Here is an 8,303-nt window from a genome sequence, read left to right on the forward strand (position 1 = left end):
CACAAAGCTTTTTGCTCAATAGAAGAGACAGCCTTTCCTGAATAGAGACGGACCAGTCTTCAGTCAAGGGAATACAAGTAGCTGTACTCCCCTGCTAGAACCTCCAAACGAGCTCTCATAGTTCTTCCCCATGCTCTTTCAGTCATGGTTTAGGTGAATCCTCCAGGACCACTGTAGGTTTTAAAGACAATGCTGGCTGTAGCCCTTGCACATGGAACAATACCATGCCAAGAAATGGCACTGGACCACTACAAGTAATGCCACTTTCTCCCAACCAATTGCTTAACCCACTTCCTCACCAATCAAGTGTTATCATAAAAGCTTTGACCTTCCTTCTCTAAGACATGCCACCCAGAAGTCCCTTTCCCCTCTCATCTCCAAGGTTCCTTGGTCCTGTTAAGTGTCATTGTCATTATACTGTGGAGTCAGGTTCAATCAAGACTGGCTATAGGCTCTAAAATCCCTGAAAGGTAACCCAAAGACCAGAGGATAAGGCATGCTGAAACAGTGCCATATGTACATCTGTGATCAGTAATGCTTTCTGTAGATTCTAGGCTTTGTAAAGTCTGATCCTTCTGCTGAGACCATTCTTGCCTGAATGCATTTTTCTTTGGCTAATTCTATCTTATCTTTCAGTTTTAAATTCAATTTTCACCTCTTCCTGGAATCCTCCTGTACCCTGCATCTGGGTTTGGTACTTCCATTTAAGTTCCCATTGCTCTCTGGCCAGACTTTTCTGTGTTTACCTGCCTTATGCACTAAATGATAAGTCCCTTGAGGCTGATTCTGCTTAACTAACAGCTTTACCCTGGGTTTTTAACCCAAGGTTCAACACATGATTCATAAGGGTAAATTGCTGGTGAGTGAATAAATGGATCGATACTTCTTTGAAGACAGGAGAAATGGAATAACTTTTCCCAAAGACTGGAAAATACTGACTCAGATCTTTTCTTTAGTCCGATCCACAATTCTGATTTGGGGGTATTTGTACCACAGGTTACAAGGATTGGGGTGTTAGGTTTTCATCTTAAATTTTCTCACCCTTAGGTCCGCCTTTAAACATGAAGAGACTAGGGTCTTCATCCTCTGTTGTCATTTCCTTCTATTCCAAGTATGACCTCTAGTCAAAGCTACCCAGACCATTTCCCAGTAGGTTAATCTGAGTAGGCCTAGAAACTGCTAACATTCTTACCTATTTTTTGCCAATACGACTCACTTTTTAGCCTGAGAACAACACCCTTACCAAGTCACTTACCCCAATTCCACCTCAGTTTCTAAGAACAACACACGGACTTCATATGGGACTTATATCCTCCAGGGGTGGTCCAGTGAACCATGGAACCTTGAAATGTCCCATGCACAGGTTTAAAAATCAAGGCATGGAAAAATGTGTGATAAGATGTTTGTGATTTTTTTTTCTTATAAAGATATATTTGTGGCTAAGAAATACCAGAAGATGCATTTTTCTCTCCCCATGAACTAGAAATATCAAATATCAGGTGATCCTGAGAATGAAAAAAGATAAGACTAACATCACTCTAGGAACCCAACAAGCCACGGGGATTGACATGACATTGAAACAACTGTTAATTTTCACAACTGTGACCTCTTTTATTTTATTTATAAAAAGGAAACACTGACAAAACCATAGGATAAGAGTGGTACAACTCTACACAATTCCCACCACCAGAATTCCATATCCCATCTCCTCCCTTGATAGCTTTCCTATTCTTTTTAAATTTTTTTTAATTTATTCCCTTTTGTTGACCTTGTTGTTTTATTGTTATAGTTATTGTTGTTGTTGATGTCATAATTGTTGGATAGGACAGAGAGAAATATACAGAGGTGGGGAAGACAGAGAGAGAGAGAGAAAGACACCTGCGGACCTGCTTCAATGCCTGTGAAGTGACCCCCGCAGGTCAGGAGCAGGGTTCTCGAACCAGGATCCTTATGCCTATCTTTGTGATTTGCATCACATGTGCTTAACCCACTGCACTACCCCCCAACTCTCTATAGTGTTCCTATTCTTTAACCCTCTGGGAGTATGGACCCAAGGTCATTTTGGGATGCAGAATATCTAAGGTCTGGCTTCTGTAATTGCTTCCACGCTGAACATGGGCATTGACAGGTCTACCAATATTCCCAGCCTGCCTCTCTCTTTCTCTAGTGGGGCAGGGATCTGGGGAATCAGAGCTCCAAGACACATTGGTGTGGTTGTCTGTCCAGGGAAGTCTGGTTGACATCATGGTAGCATCTGGAACCTGATAGCTGAAAAAAGAGTTACCATACACAGCTGAACAAGTTGTTTACTAATCATGAACTTAAAGGCTGGGGTAGTGCAGGTGAAGAGTTTGAGGGGTCTCTGTTTTGTAGATAGCTAGTAGGCATATTTTAGTTATATTCCAATGGGCCTCTGGATATACTAGATTTTTTCCCCTGAGCTTGAAATCTGATATGCAGGTGGACCCAAATTATTGTCTTGGGAGATGATGTCATGGCTGGAAAAAGGACCAGAAAGCTGGATCAGGGAAGAGAGTATCTCCTAAATATGGGAAAGGTGTATAAATATAGTTGACTGTAAACCAAATCGATTTGATGTGATCTGGAGCCCATATTCAGTATAGCAGCCTATGTGACCTCTGCATCCTGATAGATCTGAGCTCACATTCTGTGGTCATCAGTAGAAATGCTCGAGGCTGACCCAATATCAGGACCCACCTTGCTCAGGTGTAGCATAGAGTATGTTATCCATCCTCCCTTCTGAGGATAGAACATTCTCTACTGTTGGTGATCCAAGTTGAGAGCACGGTCCTATGGGAGCCCACAAAGGGGTCTGTTTTGTTGTTCCTGATAAAGATGACCAGCAATAATGGACAGAGGGGTTTACTTGAGGTAGAGGCCCATCATGTCCATTTGGGAATCTCAGGACTCCCCAAATAGGGCCCCAGCTGATGGGGTGCCCTGATAGTGACTAAAGAGTCATCATTAGAGTATGCCAGTCTCTTGCCCTTATTCAGCTTTTGCATTCCTTGCTTTGATAAAGATAGCTTGGGACCGAGTGAAGGAAGTATTATAGTAAATAGGTGAGGAGGGTATCTATGTCTAAGTAGAAACTATTTCATTATGAAGTTTATACTGACTCACTGCAGACTATTGTGTACTTTTGCTTTGAGGTATATAATTTGCCCAAATTTATGTATATATATGAACATATTCCCTGTATCATGGCACCTGGTCTATATCTAGGTTTTGGGACTTTGTTAGGAAGTGAACCACCTGGAACGGAGTTAGAGCATCTTATGAAATGAAAAGTTTCACCTGAGTAATGATGCTGATGGGTTGACATTCCACATATGAAGTCTTTGGACACAGTCTGAAGTGAAGCATACCAAGGTGGTACTCGTTGTGTTGCTTGGGTTGGGATCATTAAATGAAATGTCATTTGGTATGAATTGAGAGAAGCATGCAGGAAAGTGAGCCCCACACTAGAGGTTCTAGGACTGGGGTAAATATAGGCTCTACAGTGGAAACAGAAGGTTCTGGCTGTCTTAGGGTTTAAGAAGGCGATAGATTGTTATTGCTATAATCACATTATTTGGCAATTGGGTTAACTTTTAAAAATAAAACTATTGTATTTATTGTTGAATGTAAAACAATTCCCCAATAAAGAAATAAAAAAGAATAAAAGAAAAAGAAAAGAAAAGAAAAGAAAAGAAAAGAAAAGAAAAGAAAAGAAAAATCCCTTTGTTAGGATTTGCTGTATCATACACAACATCACCATAATTTATATACTTTGACATTATTTGTATATAGCTGTTCCACAGGTTGCTTCTGTTCTCCGTAGTATAAACTTTTAAGAGAGTCAGCCTATCAAAGACTCAGTCTATTATCTGTGCATTAAAAAGTTTGAGATTCAATAAATTTCCCCCCTCATATTAATTAAATAGTTATTTATATTACTACAAATTAAGAAGGGTATATATAAACACCATTCCCACCACCAGAAGACTGCTTCCCATCCCATCCTTCTTCCTTGCTGTCTCTCACTCCATGAAGCCGAACATCCACCCTCACCCACAACCCAGAGATTTTTACTTTGATGCCCTACTCCAAATTCAGTCAAATCCTTCTCTGAGTTTCCCTCTCTGTTCTCCTTTCTCAACTTCTGTTTATGAGTGGGATCATCCCATATTTGCCTTTATCTTTCTGACTTAGCTCACTTAACCTAACTCCTTCTAGTTCCATCCAAGATGGGTCAGAGAAGGTGGGTTCATTGATATTAAGAGCTTCATAGTATGGATTTGAAGAATTAATATAATTAAAATGTATATTCTCCCCACAGTCATACACAAACTTAATGTGATAGCCATCAAAGTTCCGCCAAGCTTTTTCAGAGAATAGACCAAAAACTGCAATAATCTATCTGGAACCAGAAAACACCTAGAATCGCCAGAACAATCTTAAGGAAAAGAAACAGAAATGGTGGTATCACACTCCTAGATCTGACTATACTATAAGGCCATAATCATCAAAACAGTATGGTACTGGAACAAAAATAGGCGCACATACCAGTGCAAAAGAATTGAAAGCCCAGAACTAAACCCCCACACCTATAGGCAACTAATCTTTGATAAAGTGGCCCAAAATATCAGATGGAAGAAAGAGGCTCTCTTCAATAAATGGCGTTTGGAAAACTGGGTTGAAACATGCAGAAGAATGAAACTGAACCACTTTATCTTACCAAAAACAAAAATAAACTCCAAATGAAATAAGGAACTGGATGTTAGACCAAAAAATATCAGATACTCAGAGGAAAACATTGGTGGAACACTCTACCACCTAAACCTTAAGGATATCTTTGATGAATTAAACCCAATTGCAATGAAGACTAAAGCAGAAACAAATCAGTGGGACTGCATCAAATTGAAAAGCTTCTGCACAGCCAAAGAAACTATCACACAAACAAGGAGACCCCTCACAGAATGAGAAAAGATCTTCACATGCCATATATCAGACAAGAGACTAATAACCAAAATATACAAAGAGCTCAGCAAATTTAGCAACAAAAAAGCAAATGACCCCATCCAAAAGTAGGCAGAGGATATGAACAAAAAATCCACTCCAGAAAAGATCCAAAAGCTAATAAACACATGAAAAGTTGCTCCATGTCACTGATTGTCAGAGAAATGCAAATGAAGACACCACCTCACCCTTGTGAGAATGGCATACATCAAAATGGACGGCAACAACAAATGCTGGAGAGGCTGTAGGAATAGAGGAACCCTTCTGTACTGATGGTGGGAATGTAAATTGATCCAAGCTCTGTGTAAAGCCGTCTGGAGAACTCTCACAAGGCTAGACATGGACCTTCAATATGACCCAGTAATTGCTTCTAGGGATATACTCCAAGGACTCCATAACACCCAACCAAAAAGATATGTGTACACTTATGTTCATAGAAGCACAATTCGTAATAGCTAAAACCTGGAAGCAACCCAGGTGCCCAACAACAGATGAGTGGCTGAGAAAGCTGTGGTATATATACTACAACTGTGAACTACTAAGTACCTTATTTAGACAGAAGTAAATCCAGGCTACTGTGATTCGTGAATTGAAAAGTACTGAGAAAGAGACCTTATAACACACCACATACAATGTTAAACCAAGAAGCAACATTGGAGGAATGAACCAGAAAAAAAAAAAAGATAATATCCTCCAAAAGTTAGAAGCACATAAGAATGAATACAAGGGAGTCGGGCTGTAGCACAACAGGTTAAGTGCATATGGCACAAAGTGCAAGGACCAGCATAAGGATCCCTGTTAGAGCCCCCTCTTCCCACCTGCAGGGGAGTCACTTCACAGGCAGTGAAGCAAGTCTTCAGGTGTTTAATTTCTCTCCCTCTCTCTGTCTTCCCTCCTCTCTCCATTTCTCTCTGTCCTAGCCAACAATGACAACTACAGTAATAACAACAACAAGGGCAACAAAAGGGAATAAATAAATGTTAAAATAAGTTTTTTTAACTTTTTTTTATTTAAGAAAGGATTAATTAACAAAACCATAAAGTAGGAGGGGTATAACTCCACACAATTCCCACCACCCAATCACCATAACCCACCCCCACCCCTGATAGCTTTCCCATTCTCTATCCCTCTGGGAGCATGGACCCAGGGTCATTGAGGGTTGCAGAAGGTAGACGGTCTGGCTTCTGTAATTGATTCCCCGCTGAACATGGGCGTTGACTGGTCGGTCCATACTGCCAGTCTGCCTCTCTCTTTCCCTAGTAGGGTGTGTCTCTGGGGAAGCTGAGCTCCAGGACACATTGGTGGGGTCTTCAATCCAGGGAAGCCTGGCCAGCATCCTGGTGGCATCTGGAACCTGGTGATTGAAAAGAGAGTTAACATACGAAGCCAAACAAATTGTTGAGCAATCATGGCCCCAAAGCTTGGAATAGTGGAGAGGAAGTGTTAGTCACTGCAAACTCTAGTGTACTTCTGCTTTCAGGTATATATTTTGCAGTAGTTTATGGATACATGTGAACATAAGCTCTCTCTCACATAAACTGGTGTATATCTAGGTTATGGGATTTTGTTAGAAAGTGAACCACCTGAGATGAAATTAGAGTGTACTATAAAAGGAAAAGTCTCACCTGAGTAATGAAACTGAAGGGTTGTAATTCCACACGTGAAGTCTCTGGACACAGTCTGAGGTGAAGCATGTTGAGGTGGCAATCGTTGAGTTGGTTAGGTTGTGATCGGCAGATGCAACATCCTTTGGTATGGATTGGGAGATGCATATGGGAAAGTGGGCCCTATCCAAGGGTTCCAGGACTGGGGGAAGTAGGGCCTCTATAGTGGAGATGTGAGGTTCCTGCTGTCTTAGGGTTCAAAAAGACAATCGATAGTTAATATTATCATCACATTATTTGTTAATTGGGTTAACTTTGAAAAGTCCCTTTGTTATAGTTTGCTGTACAGTATCCAGTATCTTGTAGATAGCTGTGCTATTGGATGATTCTAATCTACTTGGTCTAGGCTTTTGAGAGAGTCCGCATATTAAATACACAGCCTATATATTAAAAAGATTCAGTTTGTGTTTTGAGAAACTTTGAGACATACAACTGATTTCCCCCTCTCATATTAATTAACTACTGATTTACATGTCTACATTTTGCTAGGAGTGTACATAAACACCATTCCCACCACCAAAAGACTGTGACCCATCCCTCCCACCCACTCCCACACCTCACTGGCCCAGGAAGCTGCATGTCTACCCCTCACCACTGGGTTTTTAGTTTGGTGCCCTACTAACAATTTGATCAGGTCCTGCTTTTAGTTTCCCTTTCAGATATTCTTACTCAACTTCTGTTGATGAGTGGGATTATCCTATACTCATCTTTATCTTTCTGACTTAGTTCACTTAACATAATTCCTTCTAGCTCTGTCCAAGATGGCTCAGAGAAGGTGGGTTCATTGTTCTTGATAGCTGCATAGTATTCCATTGTGTATACATACCACAGCTTTCTCAGCCATTCATCTGTTATTGGGCACCTGGGTTGCTTCCAGGTTTTAGCTAATATGAATTGTGCTGCTATGAACATAGGAGTACACACCTCTTTTTGGTTGGGTGTTATGGAGTCCTTGGGGTATAACCCCAGGAGAGAAATTGCTGGATCATATGAAAGGTCCATGTCTAGCTTTCTGAGAGTTTTCCAGACTACTCTCCACAGAGGCTGTACCAATTTACATTCCCACCAGCAATGTAAAAGGGTTCCTCTGTCCCCACATCCTCTCCAGCATTTGTTGCTGCTGTCCTTTTTGATGTATGCCATTCTTACAGGAGTGAGGTGGTATCTTAGTGTTGTCTTAATTTGCATTTCTCTGACAATCAGTGACCTAGAGCACTTTTTCATATTTTTGTTAGCCTTTTGGATCTCCTCTGTAGTGAATGTTTTGTTCATATCCTCTGCCCATTTTTGGATGGGGTCATTTGCTTTTTTGGTGCTAAGTTTGCTGAGCTCTTTATATATTTTGGTGATTAGTTTCTTGTCTGATGTCTGGCATGTGAGGATATTCTCCCATTCTGTGAGGGGTCTCTCTGTTTGTTTAATAGTTTCTTTGGATGTGCAGAAGCTTTTCAATTTGATGTAGTCCCATTGGTTTGTTTCTGCTTTAGTCTCCCTTGCAATTGGGTTTAATTCATCAAAGATGTCCTTGAGGTATAGGTGGGAAAGTGTTTTACCAATGTTTTCCTCTATGTATTTGATTGTTTCTGGTCTGACATCTAGGTCTTTGATCCATTTGGA

This window comes from Erinaceus europaeus, chromosome X, assembly GCF_950295315.1.
Source record: "Erinaceus europaeus chromosome X, mEriEur2.1, whole genome shotgun sequence".
NCBI lineage: Eukaryota > Metazoa > Chordata > Mammalia > Eulipotyphla > Erinaceidae > Erinaceus > Erinaceus europaeus.